Below are 21,394 nucleotides of genomic sequence, written 5' to 3' on the forward strand. Positions count from 1 at the left end.
TTAGGGTGTCGTCGGTGTTGGTCGTGATGCGGATGGTGTTTCTGTGGATGATGGCGATGCCTCCTCCCGTCTGGTTGGCGGTGCGGTCCCTCCGTGTGATCTTGTAGCCTTCTGGGATGGCGATGGCGATGTCGGGTGCTGAGGAGGCGTTCATCCAGGTCTCTGTGAGGAAGGCGACGTCAGGGGCTGTGGTGTCAAGGAGGTTCCAGAGTTCGATGGCGTGTCTGTGGACGGAGCGGGTGTTGAGCAGGATGCACTTGAGGTGGTTGCTGCTGGTGTTCGGCTTGGCGGGTGCTGGTGCAGGGTCGGTCCGGATGCAGGTGAACTTGCAGGCGTGGCAGCTGAAGGGTCCGTGGGTGTGCCTCGGGGCGGCTCGGTGGCATCCTGGGGTGCGGCCGGTGTTGAGTGCGAAGAGATCGGCGGCGTTGTAGGTTCGTCGGGGCAGCTTCCGTCGGTGGGGGCCAGGGGTTCTGGCCCTGGGCGCGGTCCAAGCGCGGACGGGCGCAGACGGGCTTACCTTTGGCGCGCCTTCGGCGCACAATCGGCGCGCCCGCTGCGCGTCAACGCTGCGCGTTCGCACGGTCGCCATATAAGGCGAAGTGCGCGGGTGGGCGGAGCAGCTGGGAGGCGGGAGCGGGGAGGGTACAGAAGAGAAAAAAGGGGCGGGGTAAGCGGCGGTGGCGGGAAGCGGGGAGGGAGAGCGGAGGGCGGCGAGGTAGGCGGGCACACAGGAAGGAAACGCTAACACGGGCACAAAATTAAGGAAAACAGGCACAAATGGAGAGAAAAAACAATACGAAAATATAAACAGTTAAGGCAGCCGGCAGGCGAGCACGGACCACGCCGCTCGGAGGAGGGGGGCGTGGTCAGCGGAAGCGAGGCAGGCAGCGAGGCAGTGGCAGGCAATGGGGCACACGCAGCAGCTGGTGGCCGTGCGGCGCGGGGGTGTCCCACAAGTGGGTCACACTCACCTGCGTCGCACGGTCGCCATATAAGGCCAAGTGCGCGGGTGGGCGGAGCAGCTGGGAGGCGGGAGCGGGGAGGGTACAGAAGAGAAAAAAGGGGCGGGGTAAGCGGCGGTGGCGGGAAGCGGGGAGGGAGAGCGGAGGGCGGCGAGGTAGGCGGGCACACAGGAAGGAAACGCTAACACGGGCACAAAATTGAGGAAAACAGGCACAAATGGAGAGAAAAAACAATACAAAAATATAAACAGTTAAGGCAGCCGGCAGGCGAGCAAGGACCACGCCGCTCGGAGGAGGGGGGCGTGGTCAGCGGAAGCGAGGCAGGCAGCGAGGCAGTGGCAGGCAATGGGGCACACGCAGCAGCTGGTGGCCGTGTGGCGCGGGGGTGTCCCACAAGTGGGTCATTGTGAAACTTATGCTCGTAGCCCCCTGACCTGATGTGGTCACGGGTGTTGGAGTAAGCAGGCAACAACAGCGTGGGTGAGACCAGGGTGGCGTAATGCAGCGAGGCTGTGCCGATCAACGTGCCTAGAGGGCAAGGAGCAAGCAGCTGCTCGGTGGCGGCAGCTGCGGTCGTTAGTGAGACGAGGGTTGCGTGCGAGATGTGGCGTTGCCTTCTGCAGAGCCTGCAGCACAGCAAGCCAGCAACAGAGTCGGTTGCTTTTCCCTTCTCTGTGGCAACTGAAACAGCAGTTCCAAAAGCAGTACCCAAAGGTTGGTGAAATCTTTGCAGTCCCTGAGACTTCAGAACACAAGGCAAGCTCTACTTCAAGCCCTTAGAGATACTCAGCACATATAAAGAAAGTTCAGTAGTTTGGTACTTTCACTGCCCAACGCAGAAGCAGCAACAGCAGGCAATCCCAACAAAGTAACAACACAGCAAAGGAGCAGTACTCTTCCTGGCAGCTCTTCCAGCTCTTCTTCTTGGCAGGTGCCTTGATTCCAGCGAGTTCTAACGTTCTGGGGTCTAGGCCCCTAAATTTATACTCAAAATTCATTTGTTCGCTCAGGCAGAGAGTGTCTGCGCCTAGTCCAAACCAGTTCTGTCATCTCTGGCCCAGCTTCCTGGCAGGAGGTGGAGAGAGCATTGTTCAAGGTAGACCAGGCGCATTCAGGTGCAAGGAAATCTCCTCCCACTACTCTAAATGCAGTCCTTGTATATGCAGGCCAGCCCTGGCTTATCCAGGAAAGGCAGGACATACCTATACCCCCCAGTGGCTGTCTGAAGAGAATGCACATCCTGAGCCCCTGTCACTCCAAAGCCAGACAGTCAATCCACAAACCCAGCAGAGGCACACATGTTTGCTAAGCAAGAAAATACTTAATTTCTAAAAGTGGTATTTTCAAACTCAGAACATAAAAATCATCTTTACTAAAAGATGAATTTTTACATTTTGTGTCCAGGCATACTAAACTTCATTTCCCTATCTTGTCCCAATGGGAAGTTATGCTTGTAAGATGTTATAAGTAAAACTCCCATTCTACCTTATGAGGCAGATAGCCTTTCCATAGTGAAAAAAGAAATGCCCTGTAATTCACTACCAGAATATGCCACACACAACAGTACATGTCCTAACTTTAACATAGTAATTAATCAAAAAGGGAAACAGACACTAGTTACACCTCTAGACCATTGGTATAGAAAGTTTTTAGAGTAACCTCAAAGAACCCAATGCTGTTGTAATTGTGCGGTATATCTGTTTCATCCGCCCGCATTAGGGTTATTGGCAGTTATCATCGGGTACTCCAAAGTAGTGGTGTTGCCCGCCTCAACCCGAGGCACCTCTGGTCTATTGTGCAGTGTCCAGAGAAGTGGAGAAAAAGTGTGCAAATTAAATTCTCAAAAAAAGGAAAAAATAGTAAAAAGACTGGAAAATCACCCTTAAAGGTTTTTAATATTGGTGTGATTTCCAGATCTGTTTAAAATGAATAGGTACTACTTTATAGATCGAGTTACAGGATCTAGCAGTGTTATATATACAGCGTCGACATGTTTCAGCTCTCTGGGCCCTAGGGGTCTATAGTGCTTTCGTCAGGACTCACACACAAATAAACAAAGAACTAATTACTCACACCATTTGTGTAGTATTATCAAAGTTGATTCCTGATTTTATGTCAGGAAAATAGCTCCTCCGGCTTCTGTAATAGAATGGGGAGAATACATAGAGAAATACACACTTGATTTATACATTTTAAATCGGGTTGGTGCACTTGATGAATAAAATTATTATTCACTTGAGGAGACTTTAAATTAGGAGGGGATCAGAGGTTCGAGTAGCTAACTTTTCATGCATTGATCGAAGTGCGACAAGTAGCAGGCTGGTATATGCACAGGAAATTACAATGTATTGCCTGCGTTAGTTTGATGTATAGCGTTACGCGCTGGCTCTAAATAATGCGTTGGCTCTAAATAATGCGTGCGTTCTCAGCCCAGGCTTCGTGATCGAAAGATAACGTGATCAAAGAATACCCTGCTAGGTAGTTATTAATTTCAGGTTGAGGGCCCGTCTTTATATACAACCGGGATCACTGATTATGGTGAACCAGTCTCGCATAGTAAAGTTGTTAGACTATGCTGATAGATGAGGGCGGGGGTGGACGAACAAGCGAAATAAATTAATAAATGAGCTGTCCTACCTTGCACCGGAGGATCTCTTTCTTGCATCGGGGTATTTGCAACTGCTTAGCCCAGAGCTGTATTAGGAGATTATCGCATTCATTATTTTACCAAAAGGGTGTCTTACCGGAGTTCTGTTCTTTACGTTTGTCCCTCCGCCATTACCCGCGTGTGGTTAGTATTCCGCCTTGTGCTGACTCTGCCCCCGGAAGTGGCTACTCCGAGGCACGATCTTATTTTTAAAGGCACAGGGCTCCAACAGGGGTCTTGTTGTGTTTTTTTCTTTTCTTTTTCTTTCAAGAAAACTTTATGAGATCATAAGAATGAAAAGGTTCTCAATAAAGCCCGGTTCACTGTTGTTAAGAATGATTTCTTCTTTCAAGTGTTTTCATAGGAGTTACAATTTTTCAGTTGCCAATTTAATGAAATAAAGAGAGTGCTTTTATGTATTTGCGGGAAGACTTTCAAAAGAGCAGATGGAACTCGTAATCAATGGAGATTATTTCATTTTGCAAACTGGTGCCACGGTATAAAATCATTAAGGCCGTGTTCATAGGTCTTGAGGCGGTCCACCCATCTTTGTTCCTTTTCGAATAGTGTTCTCTCACAGCTAGGTGTCTTATCCATGAGCATTTCTATGACAGTCCAACGCATGTCGTCACAGGAATGACCTGCTTCGACGAAATGGGAACTAAAAGCCTGATTCATGAAGCGAAATAGCGCCCGCAATGGCTGCAAAAACGCAATTGCGGGTGCAAAACACGGAATCGGCATTCAAGTACGAAATAGCGAAATCGCTAAAAAATAATAGCGATCGGAATAGCGATTACGCTGTAATAGTCGCAGACTCCGGGAAGTCGAGCATTAGCGATACGGAAATAGCGACCAACCACGGAATCTGCGAAATGAATAGCGAAACGCAATATTGTCTCAATCGGCATTCATGAAAGAAATACATTAGCGAAAAAGCGCTAAATCGCACGTTTGCGCGGCGCAATTTAAGGACAACTCAAAGCAGGTGGTAACCATAAAAGCCATGATTAACCAAAATTTTAAAAACTGTTAGCCAATCACCAACAGGTCCAGGCCTGACCAATCACACATAAGGACATTCAGCAGCAGCATTAGGCGTTCCACAATGCCTGGGATGTACATGGTGGTGAGGCGGCGAAGGCTACCGCGAGCAGCACGGAGGAGACGCATGACGCAGGCAAGGATTTACCGGCAGCGGGTCACCTTGCTGGGCCAAACCAGAGAACAGATTTATGCAAAATACAGGCTGAATGGGGAAATGATCACCTGGCTGATACAAGAACTCGACCCCATCATGCAGCACCCAACAAGGCGAAACAATTCTGTGCCCACACATGTGCAGGTATTGTGCAGCCTGCACCTCCTGGCCTCCGGCAGTTTCCAGGGCATAGTAGCCGCTGCTGGGGGGATATCCCAGCCCACCATGTCACGCTGCCTCCACACTTTTGTTGACGCCATGCTCAGCCAGCTCCACCGGCACATCACATTTCCCACGAGCCAACAGGAATTGGACCTGACAAAACTACAATTTTATAATGTTGACCATTTTCCCCATGTCCTCGGCTGCATAGACTGTACCCACGTCGCCATCTGCCCACCAGCTGGCACGGAGTATATGTACCGCAACAGGAAGTCCTACCACTCCCTCAACATACAGATGGTCTGCAATGCCAAGACCATCATCACTGACATTGTGGCCCAGTACCCAGGGAGTACCCATGACTCCTTTATCTTCAGGCACAGCGGACTCCACACACGACTGATCAGGGGAGAGTTTGGGGAAGGACACCTACTTGGTAAGTACACTTTGTCGACAATGTCACATTGCTATGAAGTAACTGCGCTGCACAGGCAATCAACATCTGCTCCTCTCATTCAGGTGACAGTGGCTACGCCCTACGGGAATACCTCCTGACCCCTTACCTCAACCCTGCCACACCTCAGCAACGGCGCTACAATGTTGCGCACATCCGGACAAGGAACTGTATTGAAAGGACATTTGGCCTGCTCAAGAGCAGGTTCCGTATACTGCACAAGACAGGTGGGGCCATGTATTACAGTCCTGCAGCGTGCTGCCGCATTGTGGCTGTCTGTGCAATGCTTCATAACATTGCAACCAAGCGCCGGATACCAGTTGACATCTCAGGCAGTGAATCTGAGGGGGACGACCGGCCACCAGCACATGCGCACCATGCACGCGGGGAGAACCCAGCTGAAGGCCACAGACGTCGCAACCACATCACAGCTAACAATTTCTAGCCCACCCCCTTCCCCCACCCCACATATCACAATTGCATGCAAAATGTAATGATTACACAAGGCGAATGTGTGCAGCAAAATAAATGTATTTGTTTGATTCACAAGAAAAAAGGGTCATGGTAACAACTATTTACAAAATGCAGTATTCCTGCATACTGCATGTGAAGGTTCATGGCAGGCTTAGCTTCAGCCTGCGCCTGTGTCCCTGACACAATGTCATTGGCGCCTCCGGCGCACAATTCCCAGGCGCCTGTGAGGCTCTTCCTCATCCTGGGCAGCTGTACCAGGCGTAGCCCTGGTGCTGCGCCTAGGTGGGGGGGCCTGCGTGGCAGAGTGGCTGCACACACTGGAGGCACCCTCACTCGCATCGTCTCCCCCCACAATGGCCGGTAGCACAGGTGTATGCAGTGCGGTAACGGCGGTGGTCAAGTGCTCCAGCACCCGGGTAATGTCCTCGCAGCACTGGAACAGTTGGTGCTGCTGGGTCAACGAGCGCCGCGACAGCTGGGTGGTGGCATTTGCTGCCACATAATTTGAGCGACTATAGGTGGACAGCCGGCTCAACAGCTGGTGGTGGCGCCTGCTTGCAACACTGCGGTGCTTCACCAGCGCTGCAGTATTGTCCTCCATTGCCGCCGTCATGCGGTCCATGGGCGCCGTCATGCGGTCCATCCGCTCGCCGACTCCCGCCACATTGCGGCCAATCTTATGCAGCTGGAGCTGGATGGCTCCTTGCTGCTGCGACTGGCGCTGGTGTATTCGGAGCATGCGCCGCTCCACGCTCATGCAGGCATGGAGATGCCCATTGCCCCTCCTGCTGTTCGGCCGCTGTGTAGCAGATGTGGCTGGCCCAGATCTTGTTGGACGAGCTGCAGGTGTTGTAGCAGCTGGTGTTGCAGGTGCGGCAGGCACTGGAGGCACATTGGTGGGGTGCCTGGCTCTGGCAGCCGGTGGGCCTGCAGATGTTGCAGCAGGTAAGGTGGGGGGGCCTGGCCTTGGCAGCCGGTGGGCCTGCAGATGTTGCAGCAGGTAAGGTGGGGGGCCTGGCCTTGGCAGCCGGTGGGCCTGCAGATGTTGCAGCAGGTAAGGTGGGGGGCCTGGCCTTGGCAGCCGGTGGGCCTGCAGATGTTGCAGCAGGTAAGGTGGGGGGCCTGGCCTTGGCAGCCGGTGGGCCTGCAGATGTTGCAGCAGGTACGGTGGGGGGCCTGGCTGCTGGTGTTGGCGCAGCGGCAGGGGCTGGTGGCTGGGTATCGGGTAGGGATTCCTCCTCCTGGGCCTCCTCATCAATCAGCAGCCTCTCGCTGTCACTGCTATCATCCGCACCTATGAGGGTGAGTGGATACTCATTAGGTGCATGTGACTGTCAGACGTGCAGATGTTACATGCATGCTGGGTGTCATTCCCTGGATGGCTGTGGATTTGCGCACTTTGGAACCTTTCTGGCCGCATTGTGGTACTACTACATTGTGGACATACTACGTCTCCCACAATGCTTCAGGGCATTTCCTGATGCACAACATAGGCATGACTAAGGGCCAATGAGTGAGCCTATTTGGTCAGGGGCGGTCATAGGGGACAGGGTCGCAGTCGCATGCCACTTACCTTGGGTGTCTTGGGTGGGGCGGGAGGAGTCCAGAGGGGTCACGCCAACACACGCCTCCCTCTCCAAGGTGTCCTCTACCTGGTCCTCCAGGGGGGTGTTGGGTGGGACAGTCGGTCCACCACCTCCAGTGCCTGATGCCTCACCAAGGCGCTCCGCCACCCTCTCCTTGGCACGCCCTCGGAGGTCGTACCAGCGCTTTTTCAGCTCCTCCAACGACCTGTCCGCAACGCCCACAGAGTTGACGCTGGAGGCAATCCCCACCCAGATCCTCCGCTTCTCCTGCTCTGGGACCCTCCTGGAGTTGGCACCAAAGAGCTGGTCGTGGTTGGCCACCACCCCTTCTATAAGGTTCTCCAGCTCCTGCTCGGAGAACTTTAGTTTGCGCTTGCGGCCAGCGCTGTTGCTGGGGCCAGGGAGAGGTTCGTCGGACATGGCGGTCGCTATTTCGGCCGGTTCGGGAGTCGCTAACGGAGGTTTAGCGGCAGCTTTCCGTCGAGAACACTCGAATGATAGCGTCACTGTGGTGTTTGGGGGTGGGATTTGGCTGCTTCCTGGTTGTGATGTCATCACGGTGCTCGGAATGCGTCTTCCCGTTTTCCAGATCCCGCGAGAATGCGACTCGCATTCCCGATCGCACGGGATTGCGAGTCGCTATCCCGTGCGATCGGGATTGCGAGTCGCAATCCCGTGCGATCGGGATTGCGAGTCGCAATCCCGATCGCAGGTAGCCGGAAATAGCGATTTTTCTGCGTTTTTTGTAGGTCGCTAACGGCTTTAGCGCCCGCGTGCGAGTCGCTATTTTTTCCCCGAAAAGTACATGAATGCCGTTTTGCGTTTCCTCAATAGCGAGTCGCTATTAATCGCTATTAGGGACACGCAAAACGGCCCGTACATGAATCAGGCTGATAGTTTGGTCGTGTTCTTCTTCAATTTGATGTTACTCTTGTGTTCACCAATTCTAATTTTTACTTTGCGGCACGTCATCCCAATGTATTGCTTACCACAGGGGCAGCTTACCATGTAGATGACGTGTGTGGAGTTGCAATTAGTATGCTGGCGCTGTGTCCACACTAGTGTTTCTGAGAGCTGCAGTGATTTAGACACTGTCGTTGTTTTGCAGGCGACACAGGAACCACAAGGGTAATGTCCGGTTACAGGGGTCATAGTTGCATCTCTCGTTGTGATATGTTGTAACTTTTTTGCTGGACGGGTGTGTACAAGAACATCTTTTATATTTTTTGTTCTTCGGTTTGCAAATCTCGGTTTCGGCCAATTAAAGGATCCAGTGTTCAGGATATGCCAATTCTTATTAATCAGTTTCTTGATTTCATATGAGGGCTGGCAATATGTGGTCACACACGTAGTAAGGTCCGGTGTAGGTACTTTTGGAAATGTTTGCAGGAGACATTCTCTCGGTTGGTTGCCCGCTCTTTTTCTACAGAATCTTATGGTTTTTTCCGTGTAGTCTCTTTTCCTCAGTTTATCACTCAATTCTATTGCTTGTGATTGGTAATCTTCATTACTGCTACAATTCCTCTTCAAGCGCAGAAATTGGCGGAATACTAACCACACGCGGGTAATGGCGGAGGGACAAACGTAAAGAACAGAACTCCGGTAAGACACCCTTTTGGTAAAATAATGAATGCGATAATCTCCTAATACAGCTCTGGGCTAAGCAGTTGCAAATACCCCGATGCAAGAAAGAGATCCTCCGGTGCAAGGTAGGACAGCTCATTTATTAATTTATTTCACTTGTTCGTCCACCCCCGCCCTCATCTATCAGCATAGTCTCACAACTTTACTATGAGAGACTGGTTCACCATAATCAGTGATCCCGGTTGTATATAAAGACGGGCCCTCAACCTGAAATTAATAACTACCTAGCAGGGTATTCTTTGATCACGTTATCTTTCGATCACGAAGCCTGGGCTGAGAACGCACGCATTATTTAGAGCCAACGCATTATTTAGAGCCAGCGCGTAACGCTATACATCAAACTAACGCAGGCAATACATTGTAATTTCCTGTGCATATACCAGCCTGCTACTTGTCGCACTACGATTAATGCATGAAAAGTTAGCTACTCGAACCTCTGATCCCCTCCTAATTTAAAGTCTCCTCAAGTGAATAATAATTTTATTCATCAAGTGCACCAACCCGATTTAAAATGTATAAATCAAGTGTGTATTTCTCTATGTATTCTCCCCATTCTATTACAGAAGCCGGAGGAGCTATTTTCCTGACATAAAATCAGGAATCAACTTTGATAATACTACACAAATGGTGTGAGTAATTAGTTCTTTGTTTATTTGTGTGTGAGTCCTGACGAAAGCTCTATAGACCCCTAGGGCCCAGAGAGCTGAAACATGTCGACGCTGTATATATAACACTGCTAGATCCTGTAACTCGATCTATAAAGTAGTACCTATACATTTTAAACAGATCTGGAAATCACACCAATATTAAAAACCTTTAAGGGTGATTTTCCAGTCTTTTTACTATTTTTTCCTTTTTTTGAGAATTTAATTTGCACACTTTTTCTCCACTTCTCTGGACACTGCACAATAGACCAGAGGTGCCTCGGGTTGAGGCGGGCAACACCACTACTTTGGAGTACCCGATGATAACTGCCAATAACCCTAATGCGGGGCGGATGAAACAGATATACCGCACAATTACAACAGCATTGGGTTCTTTGAGGTTACTCTAAAAACTTTCTATACCAATGGTCTAGAGGTGTAACTAGTGTTTGTTTCCCTTTTTGATTAATTACTAAGCTTACCCAGGGGAATGAAACAGATGTCCCAATCCCTAATCCCTCCCTTTTGATTAATTACTAACTTTAACATACACAGCACCCTGACCATAGGGGTACCTTGGCCCTACCTTAGGGCTGACTTATTGGTAAGAAAAGGGAAGATTAGGGCCCTGCAAGTGGGTGCACTTGCCAGTTCGATATGTCAGTTGAAAACTGTGTGCAGACCCTGCAGTGACAGGTCTGAGATACCTTTTCAGGCCGACTCATGTGGGTGGCACAATCACTACTGCAGGTCCATTAGTTGCATTTGATTTACAGGCCCTGGCACACTCAGTGCACTTTACTAGGGGCTTACCAGTAAATCAAATATGCCAATCATGGAAACACCAATCCATATTAACAATTTACAACAGGGGCACTTGCACTTTAACACTGAACTGCAGTGAGAAAGTGCAAAGAGGCACTAAGCCAGCAAAAACAGGGTCATAACCGGGAGGTTAAAAGCAAAATGACAGGGGAAACACGCCAAAAGATGCTAGGTCTAACAGATATGTAAAGACAGAATACTTACCTACTTTACAAGTAAGTGGAAGGTGCATGACTACCGTCTACCATCCAGCAGTTCAGTTCTATCATCCTCCTCTGCTCAGGTAACATCTTATGGGAGCATATTAATGAACTGGGGTGGCGAAGTGAGCTAAAGTACGATGATGGATTCAACCAAAGATCTGTTACTGGGGGTGAGTGTCTGAAAAGTTTCAGTGCTCCCTCCATCATATCCTTTTGTTTGCTATGTTAATAAATGCACAACTTACATGCAGAATAATTATGAATAATTTAAGTCCAGTTGTCATGCAAATGCTGTCTATCAAAAAAGAGGACGTAGATTTAATTATTCAGATTGCCTCCTAGTTGCAGAATATGAATTAAAAGCATGGTATCCTCTCAGTTCTTCTAAGTGTGCTTCCTGTTAAACCTCAACATAAATTTGCTTTGATCTCAACAAAGCCAGGAGACAGTAGTGCACTAGTGCAAAGCCTTTCAATCAATTGTAAGCCTATTAGATATATTTCTTACAAAAAAGAAGAGTCTCTGCTTCACGTATATTGATTTATTTACCTTGAAGTAATAATACGTACAACATGATAAGGGCCGTACACTTCGCCAGAGTACTCTTGCAAGCCTGCATTGGGCCATGTGACGCCATGGCATATTGCCATTGTATATCACATGAGGACTTTTTCCTACTGTTGGTGTTTAACCTACGTGTGTTACTTATGAATGTCGCTTACTCACTCTGCATGCTACTCTTCTCACTCAGCATAATTTTGCACCACACTTATTATCACATTGTTCAGGATTATTCTCTGGTTCCAACTTGACACAGTGACTGCAATTTTTGTCCCACATCTAGTATTCATCAATAGGCATTATGTAGAAAATGTTGCATGGTTCTGTCACAGTGACCAGAGCATGGAGTTTTTTGCATGATTCTTAACCCCCTGTAGATTTATTGGACATATCATTAATTTAATTATGTTCTTTTTTTTTTCTTTCCCTCTTGTTTGCTGTTCCCTTTCTCCACCCCTTTGTTTTTTCAGGTTCTCATATTGATTTATTTTGTTCTCATATTGGTTTATAAATCCAGGTAAACCCCTGTATTGTCCTGATGATCATCCCTAAATTTGAATGGATCAAAACATTGTCGACCTGGGGCGTGGCTAGCAGCCGAGGCAAATGGCTGCGTAGCAGAAGATCTCCGTGACCTAGGCGGCCTTATCAAAGCAATCCGTCCACTGATCCGATAAATTACTCGCCGCAATTGGCGGATTCCGAGGTGTGAGGCTGAGCGGCACTGTCCGCTGCAACTCCGGCACTTATCAGCCGTGAAGAACCGCAGGAAAAACTAAGTGAGTGGAGTGGGTCTTGGTAGGCCCTGGTGACACCGGCCTAGCGCGGCCGACTATCCGGGCGGAAGTGCCTGTGAGTCGGAGGCGACCGCCGGAAGTACCCGCTGTGGGGAGTGCTGACAGAAGGCCTGGAAAGCGACGGATCGCAGTGAGGGAGGCGGATGACCCTCGGCCTCCTGGAGTGGGGGATCTGTCTGCACACACCTGCCGCCCCCGAAAGCACAGGAGCGACTAAGAGAGGCCCTGTAACAGAAGCTGTAGGGGCGCAGCTTACGTCCACAGAGTGTGGCGACGGCCGGATCGCGGTTGCTCCCCCATCCTTGCCGGCGCTCGGGTCCGGTGCCCCCTGGCCCCTCAAAAAGTATCTGGACAATAAAGACTGGTGTGGTAAGATACACACGCTCCGGTCCCGGGGGGGGGGGTGCTGCGTTGACGCTCAGTGCCAGGAACACACACCGGACGGCCGGAATGGAGCAAATCTGATTGTTTACAATAACGGAGGCACAGTCTAACGCTTGCCTGAACCACCGGCTCCTACAGGGCATGCACAATGGATAGCGCGGACGCCCGGCCACGCAGGTGACGCGGCGCGACGACCCGGGGCTGAGATGGGGAGATACAACACCTAAGGCAGCCAAACCACACGGACTATAACATGAGGGAAGTATTTGGAGAAACTGGGGAGGTCCCACAATGCACACGCTGACAAAGAACGGAGATTGCTGCTTCACCGGAGTGTTACCATCAGTGGCCCCGGAAGCACCCCAGGGTGTGTCGCCATTTTGATTTCGGGGCCTGATCGAGGCTACCACAGCGCGTCGTCAAGCCACAGCCAATCCCGGAGTTACCTCCCTATTGTCGAATACCTACACGGCGCCTACCAGGTCAGCAGCGCAGAAGGGGTGGGAAATATGACGGGCAGACATGCACGAGGTGGCACGACGCAATCGAAATTGGACAAATTTGCATATGACAAGGCTACAGCGCTGCAGTCAGACGGACGCCCTTCCACGGGAAAGAGCCCGGAGAAAGATGGTACCAAAAAAGTGACGCTGGAGGATCTGATGCACACGCTGTCAAATGTGCAGAAGACAGTGGGGTCCATCTCAACAGACGTAGGTCTTCTAAGAGCGGATTTACACAAAATGACGGAGCGGGTGGCCCAGGTTGAAGTAGTTATGAAGTCCCTGGTTACCGATACCTCAGAACTACATCTAGCAATGGAACGTATGGAGGCTGTCACCAAGAAACTTCAGGACAAACTGGATGATCAGGAAGGGCGTTCTCGAAGAAATAACGTACGAATCCTGGGAATACCAGAGTCGGAGGGCAGGAGAGCAATGGATTTGTAGATTGAGGATTTAATTAAGAATCAGCTGCAACCAAAGGGACTCTCGCACTTCTTCTCTGAGGAGCTGGCACACAGGGTCCCCGGTGGAGTACGAAACCGGGGGCCCCACCAAGACCGGTGCTGGCCATGCTCTTCAACTTCCGAGACCGTGACGCTATACTCCAGATGGCACGGACCTCACCTCCTATTAAACTGCAGAACGCCACCATTGCCTTATTCCCAGACTACACGGCTGAGGTGGCATGACGTCGGAAAACCTTCGCGGATGTTAAAAAGGCCCTGAGAGCAAAAGAACTGCCTTACTCCATGCTATTTCCGGCGAAACTGAGGGTAGTGGACAATCATAAAGCGTGGTTCTTCGGCACACCTGAGGCGGCGCGGGAGTGGCTAGACGGATGGCGATGGGTGGAACCGTCTCATCGCACGGGCAAGAGCCAGCGACACCAGCACAACGAAACCCACATGACCTCACAGACATCGCCAAGACACGACTCAGATGCTGTCTCGGACACGGGGCAGTTGGATGCCAACCAAGAGTCAGGATCCTGAAGGACTGGACAGAGCGGCTCAGCATCTACAGTGTACTAGAGTGGACGTGTTGTCCTTGGCCTCCACACGGGATAAGGTGACATGGACAGATGGGGCCGCTGTCACCACGGAACTTCTTAACCCCACAAGCAAGTACAATGGGTTGGGATGGGTATATCCACTCTGCTAAGTTGGGGAGGCAGGCGGTTTTATGTCCGTACAGCAGGGGGGCAGGGAGGGGGGTGGGGAGAGAAACTTTGTTAATTCTTGTTTTTGTTCAAATTCGACACGTAATGACACGACACATAGGAGAGACCACAAGTAACGCGCACACGACCGTTCAGTTTATGAGGCCCTGGGGGACGTCACAGAGGTTCCCACCTATGATACCTCCCAATGTCACAACGCTCACAGACTACAGGGTGCAGTGATGCAGCGCAGTTCACCGCGGTCCCACCCTTAAGGGTGATGACCTGGAACGTGCCAGGACTGGGAGACAGAATCAGAGGGGTCTGGTGATACAAGCGCTCAGGCGACAGGGTCCGCACCTGGTTCTTCCGCAGGAGACGCACCTCACAGGTGGGACGGTTCGGGCACTGGACTGTAGAGGTTACAAAATGGTGGCACATTCAGAATTTTCCTCTTCCCCCTTCATTCTCCTGAACCACAAAATAGATGATCAGGGTAGATTTGCATCAATACACGGGCAGAGGGACGCCTACTTACCTTTGTCTCAGTTTATGTTCCCCCAGCGCTTCAGACAATGGCACTTCCAGCGCTGGGAGAATTTTTACTTTACCTTCCGTTGGGAGACACCTTCATTGGGGGAGACTTTAACGCAGTGGTTAATCTGGCGCTGGACAAATTCCCGGTGAGGCCGCACTCGCCCAGCCTCACCAGCCTCCACGGCTTCCTAGAGGCCTTAGGCCTCGTTGATATCTGGCAACACAAACACCCGACTGCACAGCAATACACCTATCATTTGGCGGTGCACAACAGCCTCTCTCGTATTGACTACCTCTTAGGGCTGGGTGATGGTGTACAAGACGTGGAAAACATAGAAATACAGCCCAGGGGCATCTCAGACCACTCTCGGGTAGTAATGACACTATGCAGTCGGACTAAAGCTATATCCTAACATCCTTAAAATTCCGGGTATCAGGAAGGCCCTAAAGACTACGACCAAGTTCTGCTTTGCTGAAAACACAACATCTGTGGGCTCCCCATCGACCCTGTGGGAAGCATAGAAGACGGTCCTCCGCGGCCAGGCCATGGCCTCCATTGTGGGCCACAGAAAATCGCAAAGACGGGATCTCCAGGAACTGGAGCAGTCTGTCCACGCCGCCAATGAGGCCCATGCATTAGATCCCACGGTAGAAACAGCTCACACCTTGCAGCTCTGTCAGCAGAAGCATAGGGAACACCTCCGACTACAGGTGCTAAATAACATGCCGGCTACGGCCCATAAACTGTATGAAGTAGGTGACAAAGCGGGGAGGATGTTGGCCTGGTTGGAAAAAAGAGGAGGGAGTCATAGAGGCATTCAGCAACTGCACTTTGCTGCGGGCTGTCCACTGACGCACTCAGAGGAGATTGTAAACGCGCTGGCAGACCATTTCGAGGGGGTATACACCCCAGATAGAGTGGTCACCGAAGTTGCAGCCTTAGACGCTCTGGCCCATATAGAGATCCAAACTCTCCCACACGACGGTGCACAAGATTTGGAGGCCGACCTCTCTGTTGAGGAAATCCAGCTCGCAATACAGGCGGTACAATCAGGAAAAGTGATGGGCCCAAATGGGATCCCTATAGAATGGTACAAGCAGATACCGGAAACGCTCGCCCCCCCCCTTGTTGGCCATGTTCAGAGAGAGTCGGGAGAAAATGGAACTCCCGCAGGATCAGCGAACGGCTACAATAGTGGCGATCCCCAAACCTGGCAAGCCGCCGTCGGCCTGTACAACCTACTACCGCCCGATCTCTCTCCTCAACGCAGAAGTTAAAATCCTCGCGAAGCTATTGGCTACAAGCTTGATGGCCCACCTCCCATCTTTAATTCACCCGACCAGTCTGGTTTCATGCCACACAGGAGTACGACACTCAGTCTCAGGCGGATACATGGAGTGATAGCACAGACCGCGTTTTTAACGGAACCAGCAGTAATCCTCTCATTAGACGCCAGGATGGCATTTGACTTGGTGGAATGGGGTCACCTTTTTGTAGTACTGACATGTATGGGTTTTGGCCCCAACTTCATTTCCTGGGTGCGGCTGCTATATACGAACCCCATGGCACAGGTGACTGCCAACGGTCACATTGTGCGTGCATTTTGTTTGAAGAGGGGAACCCGGCAGGGATGTCCCTTCTCCCCTCTACTGTTCGCCATAGTCCTGGAACCACTGGCAGCGCTGCTGCGGACTACTCCATTACTAAAGGGCATTGGTTGGAAGGGGGGGTGGGAGGACCGAGTCTCCCTATACGCCGACGACATGTTGGTATATTTGACGGACCCGAACAGGAGTGTGCCAGCCCTGCTGACGCTTTGCGATGACTACGGGACAACATCTGGGTACACCCTTAATTGGTCGAAATCAGTACTTTATGTCCTAAAGGGTCCGTCGCCCCAACTTGAAGCCGACTGCCCGCTACAGCTGGCAACCTCCTCATTCAAATACCTCGGGGTTCATGTGACAGATAATCAAACGGAATTCTTTGATAAAAACCTTGCCCCTCCCTTGGCCCGCCTCCGCACAGATGTCAAACATTGGGCGTCACTGCCTCTGACGTTCCTCGGAAGGGATGCACTTTACAAAATGATGGCCCTCCCGAGATTCCTCTATGCATTGGAAAACTCACCATATCCAGTCCCACCGAGGTACTTTCGGCAAGTCACACTGCTGGTATCCAACCTGCTGTGGGGCAACAAACCAGCATGCATTGCTCATGCTAAACTGAATAAAGGCTGGTTTGAGGGAGGGATTGCGTTGCCAAATCTGCAATTATACTACTGGGCTGCTCAACTCAAAATCATCAACTACTGGATACACGCGCCCCGTGATGACCCAGCATACAGAGCGGACAGGACTCAACTAGGCGTGGACAGTATGCTCGCAGTGCTCTACAACAAAGGCCAGGCGTCCCGACTATTAGGCCCCACGAGACACACGGCCTACTATGGCACACGGCACAGGCAACAATGGGGTGGAAGGGTGTAATCACCAAGCTTACTCCGCTATGGGACACTAAGGCGCTAGGTCAACTGAGGGCTTATAAAGGGTTCACACAGTGGGACAGCATAGGCATATCTACGGTGGGGGACCTATGGGACAAGGGAGCGGTATTGCCGTTCTCCAAGCTACAGCAGCAGTATAACTTAGGACCTAACGAGACCTATAGATATGTGCAAATAAGACACGCGCTGCTCCAGGCTATACCTCCAGACACTGAAGTCCCAGATTCCACACCGCTAGAAGACAGACTACTCACGGACTTCATGCAACGTAGTGCCACTTCTCTTACCTACAAAAAACTACTGAACAATCAAGTAGACCCTACACTAAAACTGCGCGAAAGATGGGTGGAGGATCTGGGAGACATGGACGAGACTGAGTGGAACGAGGCGCTGGCGTCCCCGAGGGAGGTGTTATATATGTTATGTTATATGAGGTTTTGTAGCGCGCTCCGATAGTCAAGACTGTCCTGGCGCGGGAATGAAACTGAGACAGAGTGGGAAGGAGGTATGCTAATCATGAGTTTGAAAGAGGTGAGTTTTGAGCAGTTTTTTAAAATTGGTCAGATTGGGAGCGTGTCTAAGAGCGTCTGGCAGGGCGTTCCACATTTGAGCTCCCTTTACCATGAGGGATTGTCCGCCCAGGCGGACTCTTCTAAATCTGGGGATGATCACCTGCTTTTTGGAGGCGGAGCGCAGCTGACGGGAAGGGAGGTCGGGTGTGAACCTTTTGGCTAGGTAAGCGGGGCATGGTCCGTTGAGGGCCTTGTAGACGATGACCAAAGTTTTAAAGCGCATTCGTTGAGCCACAGGGAGCCAGTGAAGATTCCTCAGCTGTTTGCGCATGCTGAGTCTCCTGGGGAGGTTAAAAATGAGTCTCACCGTGGCATTCTGGACAACCTGTAGTTTTTTGATCATATAGTCAGGAGCCCCTAAATAGAGGGCGTTTGAGTAGTCCAGCCGGGCGAGTACCAGAGCCCTGGCAACCGTTTCTTTCGCCGATTGAGGAAGGAGGGGAAAGAACTTGCGAAGAGTGGTCAGAGTTCCAAAGCATGTTCCCGCCAAGCGAGAAATCTGGTCGCGGAAGTATAAGTCGGCTCCGAACCAAATTCCCAGATTCTTGGCAATCCCGTTCTCTCCCTTGGGGCATGTTGATTCACCGGGCCAGATGGACTCCTTAAAGTCACTGGGGAATTGGCCGTAGAGCAGGATTTCTGTTTTATCCTCGTTGCATTTGAGGGATGATTTGGCTAGCCAGGTGAATACGGAGGAGAGGCATTGGCGAACTCCTGAGGTACATAAGTTCTCCTTTGGCCAGGTGAAGAGAAGCTGGGTGTCGTCGGCGTAAGCCATTATCTTGGCACCCCAGCTCTCTGCTAGCCGAACAAGAGGAGTTAGATAAATATTAAATAAAAGGGGACTTAGGGTCGATCCCTGTGGTACGCCAGTTTCCACCCTTCTGTTAGAGGAATGATAAGGGGGAAGCCAAATCTGTTGGGTACGGTCCGATAGAAAAGACCTAATCCAATCCAGGACCGTGCCGGAGATGCCTATGTCCTCCAGTCTCGCTAGGAGCTGGATGTGGGGCACCGTGTCAAATGCGGCAGAGAGGTCCAAAAGAATAAGGGCCGCTCTGCCGCCCTCGTCAAGGCATTTCCTAATGGCCTCAGCCACCTCCACCAATGCAGTTTCCGTGCTGAAAGAGGTGCGGAACCCTGATTGGGCAGGATGGAGAGCTTCAGAGGATTCAACTAATCTCTCTAATTGCCTGAATGCTGCCTTTTCACAGACTTTGGCAAGGGCTGGTATGAGTGATATGGGTCTGTAGTTAGAGGTGATCGACGGATCTGCGGTAGGTTTTTTTATTAAAGGGAGAAGTTTGGCTTGTTTCCACTTGGTGGGCACAGTTCCTGAGGATAGGGATTCATTAACCAGTGTGGTGACCATGGGGGTGATTATTTCAGCTATTCCATTCAGGACCCTTGCAGGGCAAGGATCTATAGGTGACCCAGATTTCAGAGTTTTTAATATGGTCATTACATCTGTACTTTCTACGTGAGTAAATTTGGTCAGTTCTGCTTTAGCTCTTGATAGTAGGGGACGTAAAGGAGGGGGGGGGTTGGCCAGTTAAGGCTAAGTCTGATTGTAGGGCAAGTGGGAGGACAGGGATACTCAGACTGTCTTGAATTTTTGGGATTTTTTCGATGAAGAAAGTAGAGAGTTGTTCACACCAGTCTGTGGAGGGTGGAATAGCTGTCTTCTCTGCTATCGGGGCAGTAAAGCTTTTAACTATGGAGAAGATTTCTCGGCTGTTGTTTTTGGCTTTAAAAATTCTAGAAGCATAGAATTCCCCTTTAGCGGTTTTTATAGCTGCGTAGTAATTTTTTTGAGCTGCGCGAAGTTCAGTTTTAGCAGTGGGACAATAGTTCTTTCTCCATACTCGCTCTAGCGACTTACATCCTGTTTTTAAAATCTTTAGTTGAGCAGTATACCAGGGGGAAATGGGGGAGATCCTATGGTTATTTTTACCCTTGCTTTTTGGTAGTGACTCGATGGAGGAGTTTATCCAGGATGAGAAGTTGTCTACAGCCTCATCTAGGTTGTGAGCTTTCATTGGGGTAGAATGGGAGAGGACCTTCACTAAATCCGGAATATTAATTTTCCTGGGACGTTCCTCAGTTTTAGGAGTGGGCACCATACGGGTTTTGTTTGTGTGCCAGGAAAAAAGTACCGGAAAGTGGTCTGTCCAAGAGATGGGGCATGGTATATCGGTAGAAATGTTAAAGTTGGAATATACTAGATCTAGACAATGACCCCCTTCGTGCGTGATCGACTGTACCTGAAGAGTCATCTGAGCCAAATTACAAATTTCTTTCAGCTCTTTAACTCCGGGAGCCGAGCCTGAGTCCATATGAAGGTTGAAGTCTCCCAGCATAAGGAAGCGTGGGAATCTAAGTGCGCGTTGGATGGCGATCTCCTCCAGGGATTTAATAAAATTGCCTAGAGGACCCGGAGGGCGGTAGATCAATAGTCCCCCTAGAGTGAATTGCGAGGATAAGGCTAGGGAAAATTCCATAGCTTCTCCATCCTCAATCTCTCCTGTGCATTCTGTCCTCAAAGTCCATTTCAGCAATGTTTAGACTGGTGCAATTGAAAATTTTACACCATATATATTACACCAGACCCACACTCAATAAACTACAGAGAGCTCCACATCCTTATTGTCTTTGGGGTTGTGGTGAAGAGGGCACATTGTTACATACCCTCTGGGAGTGCCCCCTGATCGCCGCGTATTGGCGTCAGGTGATGCGCACGATGTCACAGGCACTGCAGATATCTCTGACCCCTGAGCCACGTAAATGTCTATTGAACGTTTGGGACCCGAGCGATCTATCTAGATATGGTCAGATATGGTGAACTTTAGCAATCATGGTGGCAAAACGAGATATAGCGCAGAAATGGGGCGCATCTGACATACCCACATTGGCACAATGGGGCAGAAACCTGGACTTGTTAATGTGTACAGAGCGGGCGGTCTATGCAAGTAGAGGATGCCCGTGCAAATGGAACAAGGTCTGGTCGCCATGGAATAAATATCGAGGAGACCTGTGCAACCCATTACCGGAGGACGAAGCAGACAGCTCTGAGGAAGAGTTGGAGGATGACTGTGACTGAATGTGCCACACTAATTTCTGAAATAGAATGTGGGGGAAACCTCATGCTGATGGCAGGGGTTGTGCTTTGGGGTCTCAGAACCAATTCTACTCCTACACTCCATGGATCAATAGTCGTGTACTATGTTAACGTGTAAGTTAGTTTGCAGGTTTTATTGAAATCTAAGGAAAATGCTACAAAATTGAAAACTCATAGGCCTTTAGATTCTCCGATACAGGATGTGCCTAAACTGTGTACACTTTATTTATAAGCGCCGCCGGACCTCAGGGATATCGGCTAAATGGCTGTGTTAATTTCCATGATGCTGTTAATATGAAAATACGAACGCGGCCGGCCTGTGGTGTTGTAGGCCAAACGCTGTGTTATTACGAAAGTGTGCAATAAAGGCTTTAAAAAAAACAAGAAAAAAAAACATTGTCGACCTAATCACTCTGAGCCGTTGATTATATACAATTGAACAGTGTTGTGT

Source organism: Lissotriton helveticus, chromosome 4_1 (assembly GCF_964261635.1).
Source record: "Lissotriton helveticus chromosome 4_1, aLisHel1.1, whole genome shotgun sequence".
Lineage (NCBI taxonomy): Eukaryota > Metazoa > Chordata > Amphibia > Caudata > Salamandridae > Lissotriton > Lissotriton helveticus.